Source organism: Uloborus diversus, chromosome 10, assembly GCF_026930045.1.
Source record: "Uloborus diversus isolate 005 chromosome 10, Udiv.v.3.1, whole genome shotgun sequence".
Taxonomy (NCBI): Eukaryota; Metazoa; Arthropoda; class Arachnida; order Araneae; family Uloboridae; genus Uloborus; species Uloborus diversus.
In genome coordinates this window covers 99,574,710-99,588,189 of record NC_072740.1, presented here as the reverse complement: position 1 = coordinate 99,588,189, position 13,480 = coordinate 99,574,710, and positions in this window count along the sequence as shown.

The following is a 13,480-nucleotide window of genomic DNA, read 5'->3' as shown; positions in this document are numbered from 1 at the left end:
GTAACTGTAGTTTTGTGACATTATTGGTTATACCCCTCCCATGGCCCCTGATTTTTTAAATTGACTATAGTCCTATGTACGTAGTACGTAAAATAATTACAAGAAAAGGTAACAACAATTTCAGTTTAAATAATTTAAAAAAAAGTGTAAAAGAAAAGTTCTTTCTCTCTTTCTCCCCCCACAAAATCGAACTCTTTGTGAACATAAATTGTTCTAGAACGATAATTTTACTTCTCTGGTTTTATTCTTAACCATGATAAAAGTAAATACAATCACTCTTGCGTTTTCTGGTATTTTAACTAAGTATTTGCTATTCATAAATGTATTATATTAACTAATGTTAAGAAATTTTTCAGTATTTTTTTTAAAAATGGTTTTTGCCCCCGATCCCGACAATCGATAAAATCAAAATGATATGTTTGGATGCGTGTTAGAGTATGATATGAGAATGGTGGGTCTTCGATCCTGGACTTTGAGAAATTCCCGTGTGCGCCACTGCCCACCACGCCACTACACACTAGTTATGTAGACAAATGCAGCGCGAGTTTTGTGGCCATAAAAAGCATTAAACTACGTAAACCAACAATTATTACGTTTTAAAATATATTTGAAGTAAGTCATTATTGTCGTAGGTTTGAAATATGTTATATGAAACAAAAGAAAAGAAATATGCAATGAGGAAATACGAGTTAAAACTGTTATGTACGAACAAAAGCTGTTTGGCGTCTTTATCAATGGCAATTTTCCTCTCAAAGTTACTGCAATATATAGACAAATCTTTCTCACTGTGGTTGAACAAGCTATAGCACGTTTCGAACATGCGATGAAAGTAAAGTAGAATTAATTATCTGTAGGGCAAGGTAAAAAATAAAATATTTTTCTAAGGAAATACTTTTTGTTTGATTACTAAAAATACTTTGATCAAATGAATGAATAAATAAGAGAATGAATAAATAAATGGACAAATAATGAAACAATAAATGAATAAAAAAATAAGCTAAACAATTAATACACGAGAAAAAATAAATAAGTGAATAAAGTGGCGCGATAAATACATTTAGTGATGAAATCAAGTTTTATTCTCTTCGATTGTTTTTTTCCCCTACATGCCTCCTCTCACCTGGCAGAGAAAACTTGAACTAGTACTTTCTTATTTCAGCTTTAATTTTCCCCATATGTTCAACTTGTGTTCTCCTAGTCAATGCGTAGGGGAATGTGGGAAAAATAGAATAGATAATTTATCTTTTTCAAAATGAACAAATTCGAAATTTATGTTGAAAATTAAAGTGCGTAAAGAAAGAACAATGTCTTTCGCAATAAAACTACCATTGGAATATTATTTTTCATTTATGGCAGTATTTTTTTCCTTCAAAAAAGTAGAAAATTTCCCTTTATTATCCGCGGGGAAAAGTGAAAAATAAAATATTTTTCTAAGGACATATTTTTTCTTTGATTACTAAAAATACTTTGATCAAATAAATGAATAAATAAAATAATGAGTAAGTAGATGAACGAATAAACAATAAACGAACACATAAATAAATTAAACAATTAATACACGAGAAAAATCCGAGGAATAAATAAAAAATAAGTGAATGAATGAACAAATAAGTGAAATAATAACTTAAGGAATGTACATAATTCAAGTTATGATAAAAAATAAGTGATTTAATAAACTCATGAATAAGTAAACGAAAGGACTTATTTCACTTTGTCCCGCTTGTACTTGACAAGTTGAATTAAATATTCAAATCCATAAACATACCTAACCTTAACTAAGTAAGTACTAAACTCAGTTGATCTCAATTAATACTTAAAATGCTAATTGCAAAATCTGTACATTTTATTATAACAAAATTATTTTTACAAACCACAAAATATTACAATATGTGTAACAAATTTTGAAAATGACTTGCATTATTTATATTCCTTGATCTGTAAAGCTATTTATTTCTTAGCTGGAATCAGCTATAGGTTTTAGAACACAGATAGGTGGCGCAGTAAACTGAAGATATTTTACCACCTCACTTTGCCCCGTAATTTATCTTTATACCACATTCTCCTGTATCAACTTTCGATTTCTTACGTCGATTAGAACTAGCCCTTCCTAGATCCGACTGTGTTACGTTTATAACCACTCTGCATTACAAGATTTTGCATGTGTAAAATTTCGCAAAGGAAAAACTTTTCTTTTCTGACACAAACCGGTATGAAGAGACTATCATGTTAGAAATGTAATGATGATGGTTAAAAAATACAGAAAGCTTTATTACACAATCAGCAAAATAATATAAAAATGTATGAAGAGATGGGTTCGCTGTAACGGTGCCTTCTAAAATAGTAGATGATGCGACCTCATCAGCTGCCTTTACAACTTAGATCAACAAGTCAAATGTTATGCATATGAATATAACTGAATGTTAAGAAAATAAGAAAAAGCAACTTTTATCCATATAAAGCATGTACAGTACATGTTTAGCAGTATAAAAAATATTTCAAGAATATATTTAAAGAGATAAACATTGAAAGAAATATTTTACGGACAATGTTTTGTGATATTGTAATGATAAGGAATTTATTTTTTACTCATGCATAAAGATTATTAATTTGCTTAATGAATATTTGTGTTGTAAATTCAAATACATTTTGGTTTCATAGTCTAAGACGAATGACTTTCAAAGAAACCATTTTCGGTTGGGTGAAAAGAAGCGAAATTCATGTTGGCACAACGTCAATAACCGCTATCACCCACTGAAACCTGCTTTCCCCACCCCTATTTTACAAATGGAATCAATGAAACTTCAGCTAATCGGAAGTCATCTTAGTAGAACCAGGCTGTATTACTGGGCGGACGAAGAACATTACGGATAGAAAAATATTGTGCAACTCTACCTGTGTTTTGTTGATGTATCCCTTAGACTTAGAAATTCTTTAAATGAGCTTAACCTTTTAACCTGTTACATCTGTGTAACAAACACAAAAGCCCATACACCCAAACCTGTTTTTATGCGGTGGATAGGGACCGCATAAAAAAATCGCATGAAAAAGTTGTTCGAAACTTCACGAGTAGCTTTGAAAAGTTGTTTCCGCAACAAAGTTTTTAAAAATATTTTTTTTTTATGCAGTGGATAGGGACCGCATAAAAAAAGTCTCACTCAGAAAATAATCCAAACCTTACAAATTGTAATATTTAAACGAAATAAAAATTAACCAAGTGATAATTTTTTCCGAGTACTCGGACAAATTTTCCCGAATAAGGAAATTTTTGGGAGATCACACTGACTTCCCATCGGGGTGCCTATGCTGTCACTTGAAGATAATACCTCTCACTCGTTTTAAAAATAATTTCGTGAATTGAATCCCAATCTGATTGAAATCGCATAAAAAAAGACCGCACAAAAACAGGTTTGAGTGTATATCTTACTCAGAGAAGTTTGAAGGGCGGTTTCAGCGATTGCTTCTATTTTTCAATATTTCAATTAGCAAATATTGCTCTACTTCTCTCTAATAGATGGAAGTACTGATGTGATTTCATTAACTAAAGTTCAGTTAATCTCTAATCATGTTGCACGTGTTCATTATTATGCACGTGCGGATATTTCGTTTGCGTTTTGTAATGTTTCAAAGATAGGACACATTTAGAAATAGTTTTTTTTTTAAGTTTTTTTTTTATGAATTTAAGATCAAACTCTGTGTCGAAGCACTTTTGTGTTAGAGAATTTAGAATACCTATAAATGATTTGTAGTTTAATGTTTATTACAACAATCAGTTTTGTTTCAATACATTATTGTATTAACGCTGTAATTTTTTGAGCAATCACGATTGCTTATTGCTTTCATTTGACTGTTTTTGGCGTCCTATGATTTTATTTTCCCACCGCCACCCACCGCACCATCACCGTCGACCGGCTCCTCACGATGCTGCTCCTATAGCGAAAGTAGTCTCCAGGTTGCATCCATGTCCTACACACACGCGCATACATACACAACTACACACACACAAGCACACATACGCACACACAAACACATACACACACATACACCTACACACAAACACCTACATACACATACACAAACACATACACACATACAAACACATACACACACTCATACATACAGACACCTACACATACACACACAAAAAAAACACACACACATACACACAACTACCCACACATTCATGCCTGCACACAACCACAAACACATATGCCTACACACATACACATACCTCCCCCCCACACACATTCATACATACAACCACCCACACACTTATGCCAGCACACAGACACAAACACACATGCCTACACACACATACACATACCCCCTACACACAAACACACATACCCCCACACATAAACACACACGCCTACATACATACACTCGTGATTACGAAAAACATAATTTGAATTCAAGATGTCAAAATTCAAATTTTTTTTTAAAACTATTTTTTACGTTCTTAGAATGATGTATTCTTCGGTATCCGTAATTTTTTTTTCAAACCATAGTGAGATGCATAGAACTAAGCAGTAGGGTGGGCCGAAAAAACTTTTTTTGGAAATCTGTTTTTGGATAGTGCGGAAAAGTTGCTATATGAGCCCGTTATTACCCATAAAAAATTTCGCTAAATTTGTTTAATATTTAGCCGGCGCTATTTGACCTTGAAAAATTGAAAAAAAAAGGGCAAAAATGCACTTCCCTCCCAAAAAAAGAAAATGGAGGGGGGGAGGGGGGTTAAAAATAAAAGTTTGAAGTTAGTTTCAGCAAACATTAGAAGTATCTGTCAGTGAATTAGTTGAAATCCTCAAAGACTTATACATTTCGTAGAATATTTAGCTACGCTCCTTTAAGACTGACACATGGGAAAAATGAAAAAAAAAAAAAAAATAAATAAAATAAAAAATAAATAAATAAATAAAAGTAGTTTCAAAATAAGTAAATACTGAAATGTTACGCAATACGTTATTTAGAAAAAAACAGTGAAAATTCAATCAATTTTTTGCGACATTTGTACGCCAATTTTAAAAAATGCACACACTCAAATAAAAAATAGTTACATAAGATGCTAATTTTTCAATCTTCGGTTCCAATTGTTTCTCCAGGATAATAAACGGCGCTCAACTGCTTCTATTATTCCTAAGATTATTTTATAACTATTTTATATATGTTTGACAAATAGAGCCCTTGAGTATTAAAAAAAATGTGAATCCTCTGAAGTCTTGGATATTTCGAATGTCATTGTATTATTGTCATTGTTTTGGTATACAACACGATTGTTATGTAGAAACGCGCGAAAAAGAAAGTAAGGTAAGCAAGCACAAGTAGTCTTCTATTTGGACCTGGTAGAGATTTGTCTCCTCCCGATGCTTTATTTCTTCAAACATATGAGGACATTATCAGATGTTATCAAATCACTAAGATGCAAATAAAGGGAGAAGGAAGTAAGCAACCATCTTCTGCAAGTGTGGCCACTGTAGTTGCAGAAAAAGTTATTGATATTTGGGGACGTGCTTCCCTTCCCCTTGTTTCGATAAGAAGAGTGATTGGCATGATTTTATTTCATTATTCTAAATAAAATAGCGCAACAAAAAATGCTAAGAATATAAAGACGCAACTTTTACAATCAAAGCGAGGCAAATTTAAAGCAGAGGCTACGACTTTGTTTGACGTTTGTGCCTGCAAATGCGCAGATTTATATTCGTGTAATTGCAGAAAAAAAGCAAAAGTCCCTGATAGAGAAAAACAATTTCTTATTGATCAAAGTACAGTAAGAAAAATGGCTATTGGAAAAGTGGATAAGGTAACAAATAGTGCATATTTCGCTCATCCTGAACAGCTACTGTTGACAATGTTGTTTGACTCAAGAAAATACATTCGGGAATTAGCTGTTACGTGCATTCTGAACTCTAGAAATATGAAGACGAAGAGCTCGGATGATGTACGATTTTTTAAGCGTCCTAAACACAATTTTGAAACCGTTGGTTATGTGGATTTAGTTCATTGGGCAAACTGTGTTGCAACAGAGCCACCTCTTACAATGCATCTAAAAGACCAACAATTGAAAGAAATGTGCAAAGAACAGCCTACAGAGTTCACTTTCGAGAAATTTCCCTGTCACACGGAAGCTGTGAAACGTTGTGTGAAACTAACCGAAGCTGCAATATAAGTTCGTGGTGAAACTGCACAAGATGGATACATTCGTGCCAAACTTCAAGCTACAAAAGAACTTCCATCATTCGATAACAAGGGACAATATTATTCCAAAAAATAATATTCATTATGCATGAGGTATTATAAATCAAATTTGAAGATTTCTTTTTCAAAATTTTATTATATGTAATTCTAGAAAATGTATGATATTATTGCGTGATAATAATTACTATGATTAATAGTGCTATTTAATTAATTAGTCTATGATTTCAATTTAAGAAATAATTTTCACAATAAGTTTTAAAGAAATTCAATATTTTTGCATTTTTATCCAATTTTTGATGTCGGAAAGGAGCGGTTAAATGCTCATTAAAATCAATGAAACATTTTATGGGCTCGAAATGGCTCATTATATAGCATTTTCGCTGCATTCCAGCAAAATATTTGGAATTTAGTTTTTCAAAAAAAATTTCGACAAAACTTCATTTTTCTCATTTTTTTCGTTTTTTTAGTGTCAAATAGCGCCGGCTAGATATTTTTTAATATCCAAGAAATTTTTTGTGAGTGCTAACTAGCTCACCACGCAACTTTTGCGCGCTATCCAAAAATTGATTTCGAAAAAAAATTTTTTTTTCGGCTTATTTCGGCCCACCCTACTAAGCAGTGCTATTCATACCGACCACTAACGAGAAAATGTTGAGCCTCAAAACTTATTTAAACATTAAAATATCCTGTACTCTGTCGACTAACACTTTGATAACAGTTTCAGAAGTAGCCCTAGGCATAAAAGATTATTTTACTATTATAACGCTGTTCGCTTAGAGCAGATATTGATTGAACCCAAATGCAGCTTTATTACAAGATCAATAACTTTTCAAAACTTTTAAAGCAAAATTGCTTCGAGTAAACCATTAGCTACAATTCAATGCACACACGTACCATCCAAAGGTACATATAGTAACTTATGAATGAAAAGGAAAGCTGAAACATATTTTTGGAACAACTCACTATTTAGGAGAAAGTTTTCTGCTGTTAAATAAAAAATAGGCATTAAAATTCATTTATATTATTAGTTCTCTTGGAATCTGCGATGTTAATTATTTTGACTTGATTTTGTGGAGTTCACCTTATGCCATATGTACTTAATAACACTGAAAAATACATTTTAAAAAATTGATAAAACATATCCCAAACCAATTTATTTATCCTCATATACATAATAGCGAATTAACTGATCGAGTAACGCTGACGTCATCAACAATGAAACTCGTGCCATAGCATGATAATTTGATAATATTTTTGGTAATGTTTGACAAGCAGGGAAATGCTTTATTTTTACAAGGCTGTACTGGATCCGGTAACGTAACTGTTTTACTGGTAAGACTGTAATTTTAAGAGAATGAAGAAACGAAAATATGGTAAACAAAATGAACGCTCTCTACTCGAGTGTAGGGTTAATTCACAGGAGTTAGGGTTAAAGTTTTAACCATAAAAATATCACGAATCAGGTAATTGCTTCGCTCAAATGTAGAAGCAATTTTCATCCGTCATACCTTGACCGGCAATTTTCTAGTTAATGTTTGCGAGCATGTTGAAAGGAATAGTTAACATTCAATATTAAAATACTCTTATATATAAGCTCATACCACATGACTAATAACTGTGGTTCCTGCGTGTAAGTAAATCCTTAACAATTAAATATATGATTTTTCAAAAACACTTAAAAATATATTCTTTGGTTTTAAGCATCAAAATTAGGAGAAAAATGCTTTAAAAACCTTAGTTTAATTTATGTGTGGTTGATGGTTAAACAGCCACTCGGTAACATCGGAGTTAAACTGATAAAACAACAAATAACTTACCATCAAATTTCCCAAAACATTGATAAAAATTGTAAAAATGCCTTGTTATTTAAGTAGTAATAAAACTTTATTCGTCATTAGGCATTTTCAAGCACACTGAACTAAAAAAAAAAAAAAAAAACTCGTACATTTGAGAATGCCGAAAAAAGGAAATATACTTTCGTTTTCCATCGGATTAATGCATTTACAAGTTTAAAATTGATTTAATAGCCTCTTCAGTGAGGGGGATTCTTCTTCTGGGTTATTGGCAAATACAAAGTTTAATTTTGTTATTTTTTTTCTGAGACAGAATTGGGTATGTTGTCAAATGGCAACACGATGCATTAAAGGGTTAACTGGTGAGATCGGGGGTGTGATCTGTGGCGTAGCGAGGTGGAGGCGGGGGGGGGGGGGTAAAAATATCCCCAGTGGCATTGGTAAAAAATATTATTGGCAATCATAGCACAGTAGATTATACACATGTAAGGATTGTTTTGACTCCCCCCCCCCCAAGAAGGTTATTCTGGCTGCACTAGCGGGTTCTCAAATAGCCCAGAAGAATTGAACTTCTGAATTCAAACGTTTTGTAACATTTACATATCATCAAAGCGACAGTAGGATATCTTTAATTATCCTGAGATTAGATGTCTTACTTTTGCTTTGAGGCGACGATAGATGCCTTTATATGTACATGTATGTCACTTACGGTACGGTTTCAGCTGTATTTCTGCATTCATCCAAATAAATAATGTAACTATCATTGGAAATTTTCTTACATAATTTTGCTAAATTTCGTCGGGTGCATGTGAAGCATAATGCTGGGGTTACATGCATATTACTCTGTTTTTAGCGCCACCTGTCTGGTAATATTTTAACTAAGTTGTGACACTATTCCAATTTGGGAGAAGTTACCTCTGAAGATCAAAGCATATGATAGTATGAGCAATTTTTAAATATTGATGCACATATTGCAATGTTTAGTTGCTAGTAAAAAAATATTTCTGTCATTATAAAATGGTAAAGTTTTTGCAATTAAAAATTTAAGTATTAATTGATGTCTACTGATGTCGACTGCAGTACTTATTTAGTAAATATTTTTATTTTAAATGTTTAGTACTATCTATCAAGTGCATGCGAGGCAAAGTGAATGAGGCAATGTAGAGCAGTTCATTTTGTTTACTTATTCAATCATTTATCCAAACACTTGTGTATTCATTTATTAATTTATTCATTTGTATTTTTTGTTTAATAATGCACTGATTTATTCATATTCATTCATTTACTTAATTTGTTATTCATTCACTATTTTATTCGCTCATTTATTTCTCCTCATATATTTATTTATGTCTTCGTTTATTGTTTTATATCCTTTATTTGGTCATTCTTTTAACTCCTCATTCATTTGATTAAAAAAAAATTGGTACTTAAATTTAAAATGCGTCAAATAAAGTATTTTCTTTTTGGCTTTGTCTGCCAAAAAAAAAAAGGAAAAAGAAAAACTTCTACTTTTTTTTCAAGTACAAATTTACTGGCAAAGATATAAAATTACTATTCAATGCACGTTTTATTATACATTGTTCTTTCTTTATGCATAGTAATTTTCAAATTCCAACTTAAAAAAAAAGCTTTAAAAAATGAATAATTCACTCCTCTTATTTTAAACTCCTACTCAGTTTTCTTAAAAAGAAAAAAAAATTTCTTCTCTGAAAAAAATCATGTTTCGGAGACAAATATACAACTTATTTTTATTAAAGTTTCGTTCCAAGAGTTTTTGACTACATTGCTTAAAATAAGTACAAAAATATTTTATTAACGATACATAGTTTCAACCACAATTTGTCATTTTTAAAGCCTTTTCGTTTGTTGCACTGAAAATAAAATAAGACAAATCGATTTGAAATACAAAAACTAAACAGTTGAGTTTTTCATTGATTATACGAAATGAAATATAAACAATTGAAAACTACAGTACAACATTTCATTGCAATAATGAACTATTTTATTGCAAATATTCTCCCTTTTACTCGTTAAAATAAAATTAGTTTCTATTTAACGGGTTAACGGGAGGGGGGGGGGTGCTTCCAATTATAAGCTTAATTTTTCTGAGTGTGAAACTTTGTCCCGGGAAAACGACTATTCAACATAAGGACGTTAATCTACAGGAAAGCGTAGCTACGACTTTTAGGAAAGTTGCCTTTTTCAAGCAAATATTTTCGTTGCGGATTATGTACAGAATGTTGGTAAGACAGGAAATTACGGTGCTTAAATTGATTAACTTTACCCGTGCGTAATAATTATACACTAATTAAACGACTAATGACTTGACAGCATTCATGCATTAACAATGCATGTTAATCGTGTTTGTTAAGTTTTCTTTCAACTATAGTATTTTTTCGCAACAATTTTGTCATTATTTAGCTGCACAGTTTCTGAGCGACAGTTAACTTCATTATGTTAGGTAAATCCCATTTGAAAATAAAATTTACAGCCTTTCATTCGACGATGAAGAAAACTTTAGGAAGCTTTTTTCAGTTTTTAAGTTGCTAATTTAGTGTAAACAACTGTGTAATTGTAGGGATAACGTTTCATTAATTTACATTAAGTTGATTACGAGCAATTAGGTTATATGGGATTTTTGCTTTAACAAAGCAGATCGAAATGCTATTAAAATAATTAATTTTCTCCAACGGATTGTTGTTAATTGTTTTTCAGATGTTAAGTCTAATAGAGTTGCATCAAATTGAATTTAACTTGAACAGTTACACTTTGAATTTGATATTTGTTTAACTGAAGCTTTATTTGTATTTTAGCTCACGGAAGCTCACTTTTTAGCTCACTTTTTCGGTGAACTTTTACGAATTACACGGATTTTAAAGCTATTAACAAATAAATGTAAGTGCTGAAGAATGTAAAGTTCTCCGTAATTAAAAAAAAAAGAAAGAAAGAAAGACACGTAAGGTAAACACACCAGTACTGGCCGGTGCTTAGTAGTGCTTCAGTAGTGGTCACTTCAAGGTTTATGTTTGAAAAAATCGGATTCCATGTTTCCCAATGGATTCAAACGTGCAGGGTGTAATACCTTCTGCACATTTGATGCCCTTTTGACTGCATTGGGAGACCTGGAATCCTATTTTCTCAAATATAAGCCTTGAAGTGGCCACTACTGGTGTATTTACCTTATTTGCTACGTTTTTGTTTTAGAATAATATTGTTCTCCACAGTATCTTAATTTCTTAGTAAAGTCTTGTAATGGCGCAGCGCAAGGCTTCCAAAATTTTATCGCCAGCAGACCCCTTTCGTAGACCAATATTTAGCGCGGACCCCTCTTAAAAAAAGCTCTTTAGGTACATCCATAAATGATGTCACAATATTTTTCAACACGCTTGACTCCCCCCCCCGTGACACAAAGTGTCATACTTCACCTTGATCCCTTCCCTCTCCTTGTTATATGTCATGCTGTTTTTCACAAGAATATTTTCATAAAAAGATACGTGATGTCCCTCTTCTTGTTAAAGCTTGACCACGGAGAGAAGGCGGATGACCTTGAAGCAAAAACATCATTTGGATCGTTTGTAATGGGTTGTTTGCTATTATTCTGTAATAGATAGGATAAGCGAGACCGGGCCTCTTACTATTCGTCGCTTTCTGGCAGATTCTACTTACTACAAATGATACAGTAAAACCTGTGTAAGTTGACCACTTGCGGTGCAGCACTTTGGTGGTCAACTTAGACAGGTGGTCAACTTATAGAGGGTAGTAATGAAAACCTTTTTTTTTTTGTCATTTCTTGTTCCATGCATTCATTTTTAACTAATTGGAATACTTTAAACTCACTTTCATTGTTTAACATTACTTTAAAACAATAAGGAAAAATGTTGTTTAAATATTTTTAGAGATTATTTACCAGAATGACTCGTAAAGTATCATACAAATTTAAAATTTCTGTGAATCGGTCAAAAAAAAAAAAAAAAAAAAAATGCCTCATTACTAGTGAAAAAAAACAACTTACTTGATATTAACAATTCCTAAAAATTCATAAGTCAAAAGTTACTCAAATTCTTAATTTGATTTTTTCTTGAACATTTGTAACCATGGTAATCTACTTTTCAACAAAATAACTTCTTATTGAAGTTTGGCGCATTTTCTAGAACCTAACATCAGTCCAATGTTTTTCGATGGAAACATAAATATTCATAGGATTTTCTAAAATGACTGGTTATTTATTTGAGACATAACTAATGGAACCTTTAGTACAATCTAATGCTTTTGCCTAGTGGTCAACTTAAAAAGGGTTTTTTACAATACTCCAAACCAAAGCTGGTGTACACTAGTGGTCAAGATAGACAGGTGGTCAAGATAGAGAGGTGGTCAAGTTACAGAGGTTTTCCTTCATTATATAAGATAGGACTAATTCCGTTTCTGACAAAAGCGGTCAACTTAGACAAGTGGTCAACTTACAAAGGTGGTCAACTTTACAGGTTTTACTGTATTTCGCTTCAAGGTCATCCGCCATCTCTCCGTGGTCAAGCTTTACCCTTCCTTACCCTTTTCACTAACTAAAACGATTTCGCACACCCCCTCCTTCTCAAAGCTGGACTTTTGCGGACTGCCCCTCGGAAGACAGTTTACAATGCTTAAGTTTCTTTACAAATTCTGAAATACAAAAATCAAATTTATCAGACAGAAATCAATTGCTAACAGAATAATGAAAATTCAAAATGAAACATCGAATTAATGCTAAGAGTGAGGTTGGCTTAACTGGCACAATTTTACTATATTGGGTTTAATTTTTGGCTGCAGGAGTGGAACACCAACCAGGTTTAGAGTATAGACAGTTTCAGTGTTCAATTTTGCAGAGTAATCCTCAGACACTTTTTCGGCACTTTTTGAATACTTTTTGAACTCATACAAAATTGTTTCTTTTTTAGAACACTTTGAAGCACTCTTTGGAACAGCTTTCAAATCGTTTCTGAGAATACTTTTCAAAACACTTATTTAGATAAGAACACATTTTACACTTTTGGAAACACATTTGAGAATATTTTTTTTGCACTCTGACTCATATGTCTCTTCTCTTCTTACTGAACATTTTGTAACACGCTTTTTGGAACAATGTTTATAGCACTGATGGACCATCCCTTTGATTTTACCAGCAGTTTTTGCTGTCGGGGGGGCAGCTGTCAATTGCCGCCAGCGATGGACGGGCAATTGATAGCTGCCTCACATTCTTGACATCAATTCACAGCGATTCATTGCAACCAAATTTCCAGCAGTATCATATTGAGAGATTCTATTGGTTGATATTTGAAGAAAGATGTTGAAATTATGTTTGTACGAAAGGAAAAAAAAATGATTTCACAAGTGTTCCCAAATGTGTTCCTAATCTGTTCAAAAATGTGTATTCAATCCTAAGTGTAACAAGTATCCCGAGCGAGACAATACCCGGCGCAAATTTATAGAACATGTCAGTACACTTTTGTTTTCGAGTTAGC